The following is a 7,951-nucleotide window of genomic DNA, read 5'->3' on the forward strand; positions in this document are numbered from 1 at the left end:
CAAAATACGTGAATTAAAGGGATCTCAGCAAGATAGGTATACCCTTCCACCTCTACAGGGAGAAGGTATTGTATATAAAACCTGAATTGGACTTTCACCAGACATCAAACCTTGATCGTGGATTTTTCAGCCTCTGGCTCTGTAAGAAATAAGTTTCTGTTGTTTATATGCTACATAGTTTGTAGTATTTTGCTATTATAGCCCAAATGGACTAAGACATGCTCCATCTTTAGATCGAATGACTAAAAGAACTCAGAATTTCCAGTGAGACCACCAAAGAGGAACATAGTTCAACACCCAAGGGATGAGTCCCAGTTGGAACTAATTATTAAAACTTCTCCCTTTCTAAAGTGTGTCACCCACCTAAAGGGGAAGAAAGGGTAAGAAAAGTGGCATGTTGTTCACCTCTGTTTACTCAACACAACCTGGATGAAGCGGGCCCTTTCACAGCTGAATCCTCTTTCCTTGCCCTCTCTCTGACCTTATCTTTTTCTGAGAATCTTCCCCACTAACTCTCTCCTTTTCTGAATTTTTTTATCTTCTAGCTCTTTCCAATTTTGCTGTCAAAATTATTTTTGGAAGGAGAGTGACTGTTTGTTCTTTGTGTTATCCATAATGTCTAACTCTAAGAAAAGTCTTAAATACTTATGGAATGAATTGCATGTTGAATATACTTTCTTTTTTTTTAAGGGGAAAGCGCTAATGCAGTCCCCTGCTACCATCAATTATGCAGTCGAGTTTCCCACATTTGGGAAATCTCAGGGGTCAGCACATCTGGAGTGCAATGGATAAGCCTTGCCCTGGGAAAACCACCTTCATGGTCATGGTATCTCCCTTGCCAGACAAGTATGAATATACTTTCTTAATCTATGAAATAAAAGGCAATAAGGCCCTTTGGACTATTGTTACATCCAGATCTGGTATTAGGCAGAAATGGGTATGAATTCTGGTCCTATTACTGATTAAGAGTGTGAACCCGGTTATGCCGTTTAACCATTCTGTGGTGAAACTGTAGTATAACAATTTAGCTGAGCTAGAAGCATGTTCCCAAGAATTCCTCTTGTTGTGTGTTCCAGATTAGGGTTGGTCAAAAAGAAATCTGCTCAAGATTTTGAAGTCAGAATTTGAAGGCAACAATAGCCATCTTTATGGTCTGAACTTTGAAGCTTCTACCTCAACACCTCAAATCTGAGCTAGGTGCTTGTGCATCTACATAGTGAAAGAGGCTTTTTTCTCCTGCAGTGATGCATTAAAGGGATCTTGCCACTTATAATACTGAGGTTGGATATTAAATCACAGATATTGATTCCAGTCTGTCCACAGTGTCCTCTAGGGACCAAGTTTATCCTTGAGAATCCTTACTTTATATCTATCTTTCCTGTTTGATTGCCTCCTCTGCTGACAGCAGACTCAACATCAGCTACAGAAGCAGCAGCCTTATCTAGATGGTTCAGCCAGCTCCCTTAATTGTGTAAGGCCTTACCCTATAATAAATCCATGATTCCATATCACTCAATGATTCTCTTTCTCTGATCTAACCTAAGTAATACCCTTTCCAAACGTCAGTTTTATCATCTGTAATATCCATGAGGATGTAGTACTTTTATTTTCTCAAATTTTTGATGATTAAATGAGTGAATTCATATGCATCATTTGTTTGGTGCCTGGCACATAGCTTTTCAATTGACAATAATTTATATTAAAATTTTCTTCATTAAATAAAATAAAAATTCTCTCCTGGGATCAATCAGTTCTGCTGATATATATGGGCACATATTATGAACTGTTCATATATTCATCAATGATTAATAGCTTACCTAATCATTTCTATTTAGTCATCGAAAACACATGAGGGGAAGATTGCCTATTTGATTTACATCCTGTTATTAATACAAGAAAGCCTGCATTTAGATTTCCTATGCATGTTGGTATGAGGATTTTCTTTGGATTTTTATGGTGTGAGTGTGTGTGTTTGTGTGTTTAAGGAATACATAGATGAAACTCAATAAAAAGAAGTACATATTCAAATGAAGATGATTTAGATAAATTTCATATCAAAAGATCTCTAAGAATGATATCATGCAACAGACACCATATATAATACTCCCTGCTATTTACTAATATGTTAACTATCAAAATAAAAGCAGTAAAAGCAATAAGAATTATGGATCTCTTTGTGTGCAAAATAGGGAAAGGTCCCATGCTTAAATGATGTAGTTATTAGAAAATCACAATGTTTTAAACAGCTAGATGAGTCTAAAATAATAAGAGCATACTTCAGCTAAGCAGTATCTTTTGGAGCACAATAATGGTTAATGGATACTACTTGCGGGATATAATAAATATAAAAGATTATAGTCTGCAGAGACCACAATACTGTCTTTCCTGTCCTTTGCTACAAGATGGCAGATAACACATGAATTCTTATAATGTTCATATGAATCACAGAACTTATAATGTTCATATGAATCACAGAACTGAGCATTCATGTGCACACATAAAATTTATAGAGCTGCCCAAACAGTTTTTTGTCATAATGCTGAGTGACTGGAAGTGTGGCTCAAGCCATATCATGCCACAAAGACCAGAGTTCAAACCCCAAACCACCAAAAAAAAAAAGTTCTGGGTGTTATAATTCTGAAAATATTTAGTATGATATTTAATGTGACCTTGTAAGTTTTGAGTTTTTAAGACTGATATTCAAGGGTCTAACTATTTCCATGTAGGACATAGTTTGCAAAATTAAATTGTTTTCATAATTAAAGTTTGCCACTCTGCAAGCATATATAATTGAAATATATTACCCTCTTAGTGTGATAAAACCTTCAGATATTTTTACTAACATTTAAAAAATTATCATCTTGTTATAAAAGTCAAATATGAAGATACAGCAAATTGTAATAGAATTTGACATAACATTTTATTAATTCTTTTTTCTAAGAAAATCTATAATTACTTCTGTACTTTCCACAATATGCATACTTTTGAATATTACATTTCAATATCAAAACTATTATTTTATTACCAAGTTAGTAAAATCATTCACATGTCCTACATTTGGACACTAAGAAATTTTGGTGCATATATATTTCATCTCCTCTTAGATTATTCTCCATAGCATGAGGCATTCTGTTTTATTGTGTTCTCTTATTTATTCACAGTACCAAGATACAACTTATTAAGTACATGTCTATATGTCTGTTGTGTGTTGTCTATATTCATTCATTGGTTACCAGAACAGGAAAATGTATCCAAGTACTCAGAATCAGTATCATTGCTTAGTAGTAGGCACCCAACTAACAAATCAGAAGGCGCAGGTTTTAGAAAGGTGGATAGCATATAACAATACACTGAATCACTCCTGACTACCAATAGTTGCCTCCCAATATCTTCCTCCCTCTCCAACTCTCCTCAACCATCAGACTCAATCATAATAGAAAAGGAGAGGTTCCATCCATCCATTCTTTCTATCTTTTTATTTCCCCATCTAGCATCTCCCAGAGCATTCTGTCCCCCAGTATAGTGGGAGGCCAATTTAACACTTACTTTCCAATTTTTGGTCAAATTTGATAAGTTCTTTTCAATCAAGTGCCCTCAAGATAGCTTCTGACTATTCTTAGACTGGCTATTCTCAGTATATACATTTCTTTCAAACTGAATTAGAAGTATAAAATTGAATATATAAAACTGAACCAAGGAAATGCTTCAGAATTTCAAAAGAAATACTTGGTTAGCACTTCCTCTAAAAATAACAAAAAGAATACAATTTAGATAGTCACTTTCTTATAAAGTTGGCTTTTTGCTATCTATCATGCAGATATGTGTGACTGTAAACTGTCAGAAGTACTTGAATGTCTTTTGTACCAGTCTTGTTCTTTAATCACTCTCAAATGTGTTAAGAGGATGCTACCATCCCAAGGTAGCAATGAAGTAAAGTCAAGTGAGTTTGTAGAAAGAATACAAGCAGCCTTCTGTTTGCACTTCATCACTGGCCTTTTTTCTGATTTTGTTAAGAAGAGACCATAAAAAGGCTCATTCTCATAAAATGCCTTGGGACATAAAAACAGTTCAGAGAACTTCAAATCTCATATCATGTTACGATGAATATGCACTAAAAGCCCATTACAAAATAATATAAGGCTTATATTTTCTTTCCAACTTCTTACTAAAAGTAGTCTATATTGATACAGTTTCTTGAATAATGCACTATGGAAACTCTTCTTTTGCATGAATGCTCAGACGATGTAGGAGACACAAATACAGGAAATAAAAAGAAGGTTTAATTATTTGGACTGACTAGTTTGTACATTACCACTTAATTGTATCTTTCCAATAAACATCTACTAGTTATCTCAACCTGGATAGCTCCTCATCCTTTTGCTTCACAAAGATTGAACATACATTGGGGAAATTTTATATTATTTAGAAAACAATAGCACAGTAAAGGTTTTATGGGGCAGAAATACAGAAACCATTTCTCTTGACTATTATTCCTTCAAAACACAACCCACATCTTACTTTCATAGAATCTAAATTCATTCATTCAAACCTCTAATTTTAATCTTTTCAGTAATATCATTGACAGTTGGAGCCCTGTCCATTTGAACAACTTCAGAGATGAAGTGTTTGAGATGCACAACTCTCAAACAATTCTAATTGGTAAATCCTCCTTCAGAAAACATATGTGGGCACTTTATGGGATGGGTGGGAATGAAGATCAAGCTGAAATTCTGCCTCCTGATTTTTAGGGGAGTTTAGTTTTTTGAGCTCCCTGTATATTCTGGTTATCAGTCCTTTGTCTGATGTATAGCTGGCAAATATTTTCTCCCACTCTGTGGGTGGTCTCTTCAGTTTAGAGACCATTTCTTTTGTTGTGCAGAAGCTTTTTAATTTTATGCAGTCCCATTTGTCCATCTGTCCATTTGTCTTATTTGCTGAGTTGCTGGGGTTCTATTGAGGACGTCCTTGCCTAAATCTACTACTTCCAGAGTATTCCCTGCTCGTTCCTGTACTAACTTCAGAGTTTCGAGTCTGATATTAAGGTCCTTGATCCATTTTGAATTGATACTAGTACAGGATGATAAACTTGGATATAGTCTGTTTTCTGCAGACAGATAACCACTTTTCCCAGCAACATTTGTTGCAGAGACTGTCTTTTCTCCATCATATGTTTTTGGCACCTTTGTCAAAAATAAGGTGGGCATAGCTGTGTGTATTCATATCCACTGGTCTTCATGTCTGCTTTTGTTCCGGTACCATGCTGTTTTTATTGCTATTGCCTTATAATATAGTTTGAAGTCGGGTATTGTGATACCTCCAGCATTGCTCTTTTTGCTGAGTATTGCCTTGGCTATTTTCAGTCTTTTGTGATTCCAAATAAACTTTGGGGTAGATTTTTCAATCTCTGTGATGAATTTCATTGGGATTTGATGGGAATTGCATTAAACATATAGACTGCTTTTGGTAGCCATTTTTACTATGTTGATTCTACCAATCCATGAGCACGGGAGATCTTTTACCTCCTATAGTCCTCTTCGATCTCTTTCTTTAGGAGTATGTAATTCTCCTTGTAGAGCTCATTCACATCCTTTGTTAAGTTTACTCCTAGGTGTTTGATTTTTTTTGAGGCTATTGTAAATGGAATTGTTTCCATATATTCTTTCTCAATTTGTTTGTTGTTGGTGTTTAGAAAAGTTAATGATTTTTGTAAGTTAATTTTGTATTTCTTCTTCTTGCCTTATTGTTCTGGCTAGGAGTTCCAAGACTACGTTGAATAGGAGTAGGAGTAGTGGGCACCCTTGTCTCATTCCTGATTTTAGAGGGAATGGTTTCAGTTTTTCACTGTTAAGTATGATGTTGGCTATAGTTTTGTCATATATAGCCTTTACAATGTTGAGGTACATTCTTTCTATTCATAGTTTTCTTAGAGCTTTTATCATGAAGTGGTGTTGGATCCAATCAAAGGTTTTTTCTGCATCTATTGAGATGATCAAGTGGTTTTTGTGTTTGCTTCTATTAATGTGCTGTATTACATTTATAGATTTGTGTATCAACATGTGAATTTTGAGGAACATGTTAATACCATAGCACCCTCCTCTTCACTTTTCTTTTTTATTTTTTTTGTAGCAGTACTAGAGTTTGAACTCAGGGTCTCACACTTATTAGACAGGCATTTTACCTCCTGAGGAACTTCACCAGCCCTGTTGTGTGTCGGGTAATTTTCAAGGTGGGGTCTCACAAGCTTTTTGGCTGGGCTGACTCAAACCATGATCCTCCTGAAGTCTGCCTCCTGAGTAGCTAGGATTACAGGTGTGAGCCACCTGTACCTGGCACCTTTCTTTTTATACATACCTCCACCACTTGAGAACAACACTATTACTTTACTTAACCACTTCAATCACAAGCACTTTCACTTGTTAAGTGGGTACAATCCCCCTTAATTCAGAATCAATGATTAAAAACCAGTGATTAGTACACAACACTTACAAATGGTGGTTATTACATAAATTCAGTATATAAAATATACAAACAAAATATCTTGAATCTAAGCATAAGTTTCTTAATCTAACTCATATTTGGAGAACAGTGGCTCACACCTGTAATCACAGCTATCTGGAAGGCAGAGATTAGATGATCACATTTCAAGATCAGCCTAGGCAAAAAAAAATAATAATAATAATAACAAGAAAAAGCATCCAGGCACATTGGTCCATGCCTATAATCCCAGCAAGGCAGATGGCAAAGAGAGGACATTTTGCAGAGCAAGGCCTGTCTGGGCAAAAAGCATAAAACACTATCCAAAAAAATAACTAAAGAAAACTAAGGCATGACTCAAGTGGTAAAGCACCAATGACTTATTCCAATTCTGGCACTAACCACCCAGAGTCAGTGTCAGACCCCACAGGTTGAGGGCTCGGTCCCACAAGACTGCCCCACTTCAGAGGGCCTCACAAGTCCTTGCTCTCCCATAATTCTGATCAATTAGCTACCAACTGAGAGTACCTATGACCCCATCTTTGGCTTCCGTAGTTTTCTAGAATGGCTCACAAAACTCAGGAAGGCAGTTAACTTACCATTGTTAATTTATTGTGGAGGATACAACTAAGGAGCAGCCACATAGGAGAGGTACATAGGGCAAAGTATGTGAGAGTGGGCACAAAGTTTGCACACCCTTTCCAGATCTGTCATCCTCCCAGAAACTCCATGTGTTCACAAACTGGAAGCAATTGGTACCTCATTATTTAGGGTTTTTTTAGAGTTTCCATTATATATACCTAGGTATGCTTGACCAAATTAGTGGTAATTTACGATAAATTCAATCTCTAAATAGAGGTGGAACTGAAGGTTTGATGTTGTAATTTAGATCTTGAATGCCTGCCTCCAAAGACTCATGTGTTTAAGGCTTGGTCTCCAGTTTGTAGTACTGTTGAGAGGTAAATGGATCCTGAGGATGGTAACATCACAAATGAATTAGTCCACTGATAAACTCATAGCTTTGTGGACTACTAAGAGGTGGGATTTAGCTGGAAAAAATAGGTCACTGGGGTTATGTCTTCTCTCTCTGCTTCCTAGCCCCCAGATTTATTCCACCATGTGCTCCCCACCATGATATTCTACTTTACCTTAGAACCAAAAACAATGGAGCCAACCAGCCATAGACTGAAACCTCTGAATCCATGAGGCAAAATAAACATTTCCCTTTTTTAAATTGAATTAGCTCAGATATTTTGTCACAGCAATGGAAAACTGACTAAAACAATTGATCCTCTGGCAACCAGCTCCCATTCTGAAGCTATCTAGAAGTCCACCAAGAGCCACTAGTCAACATAAGCTCATGCATGGGTGAAAGGGCCTTATATGTACAAAAGACATTATTCTCACCACTGTCACACAGGAAATCCCAAGCACTTTAAAGGCTTTTATTCCAGGAACCTGGGAAAAAGTCAAGTAC

The 7,951-nt window shown here is 36.3% G+C and overlaps 1 non-coding gene across 1 annotated transcript; it reads right to left on the reverse strand.

Annotated features, from left to right (window-relative positions):
* Positions 1-687: 687 nt before the first annotated feature.
* Positions 688-850, reverse strand: LOC141411060 (U1 spliceosomal RNA). The gene has a single exon (XR_012435920.1). It is a non-coding gene; the product is annotated as a U1 spliceosomal RNA (small nuclear RNA).
* Between the last annotated feature and the right edge of the window lie 7,101 nt (positions 851-7,951).

The sequence above is a fragment of the Castor canadensis genome, chromosome 9, assembly GCF_047511655.1.
Source record: "Castor canadensis chromosome 9, mCasCan1.hap1v2, whole genome shotgun sequence".
NCBI classification, from domain to species: domain Eukaryota; kingdom Metazoa; phylum Chordata; class Mammalia; order Rodentia; family Castoridae; genus Castor; species Castor canadensis.